The 1,021-nt window shown below is 40.3% G+C and overlaps 1 protein-coding gene across 1 annotated transcript in view; it reads right to left on the bottom strand.

Annotated features, from left to right (window-relative positions):
• Positions 1 to 1,021, bottom strand: part of LOC104389494 (metalloendopeptidase homolog PEX) — a gene marked incomplete at its 5' end in the record, with an annotated part of 73,130 nt that overhangs the window by 28,705 nt on the left and 43,404 nt on the right. The window lies entirely within an intron of this gene.

The following is a 1,021-nucleotide window of genomic DNA, read 5'->3' as shown; positions in this document are numbered from 1 at the left end:
TTACCCCCAGCCCCACAGAAGGCAGAGCCTATAACTGTGCTCACAAATGAAAGAGAGCAAAAACCAAACTGGGATCCCCCAGGCCAGAATGTGCCCTGCAGGATGACAAGAGAAGCAAAAAAAGGTGTTGAGGCAGCTACTGTTAAGTAGTCCTTGAAATATGATGGTCAAGACAAGCATGAGCAAGCGTTCAACCTTGAAGTGTGCAGTCAGTCAAAACCTTAATTTTTTAAGCATACTGATGTGACAGCTCTCAGTTTACAGCCCTTGAGGTGTACAATCAGGGATTACTTGCCAATTAATTTTATTACTCAGGGAGATTTCCCACCGTGCCAAGAATCTACATGACTCATGTCAGTGCTGCCCCAACGCTGTTCACGGGGAGGAGGCTGCTGATCTCCATTGCTATAGAGAGGCAACTGTTATTTCACTCCTCTGATGGAAACTGTTGGTCTGAAGAGAATATACTGTTGTGATCTAGCCCTGGCATTCAAGGCTGCAGGGAATAAAAAAAATAAAATAAACAAGCCCCTGAAAATATGGGGCCAAATTACCACACTCTGACAAGGAATAGCCTGTCTCTTTTCTGCTGACATGCTCTACCTGCCTCATGGACAACACAGAGCCACTTCCGAAACAAAGAATGGTTTAGTTTGAGTAGGAATTTTTTGAGCCCTCAGGGAATAGCACCACATGAGTTAAGCAGCAGCAGCAAAATCAAAGTCTGTGTGTAGAAGAAGTAATTTTTAAGTGGTGTGATTAGATTAATTAAGTTGTGTTTAGGTTTTAATTTGCATTTTAAGGATTTGATTTCCCACTAGTAAGAAAAGAGACTGATTCTCTCATGTATTTGATGAAAGTATGTGACACAATCTGTAGTCTCAGGTTTACAAATAAATAAAAATAACATATGTAAATTCAGTTATGTTTTATTCCATATCATTGCTATCAATAGCAGGTAACTAACAATGCTGACTGCTATCACTAATAATACCATTATCTCCTACTAATGGTTCCATTC

The sequence above is a fragment of the Chaetura pelagica genome, unplaced genomic scaffold (genome assembly GCF_000747805.2).
Source record: "Chaetura pelagica isolate M959 unplaced genomic scaffold, ChaPel_1.0 scaffold265, whole genome shotgun sequence".
Lineage (NCBI taxonomy): Eukaryota > Metazoa > Chordata > Aves > Apodiformes > Apodidae > Chaetura > Chaetura pelagica.
The sequence above is the reverse complement of the archived record's forward strand: the minus strand, read 5'-3'. Positions and strand labels throughout refer to the sequence as shown.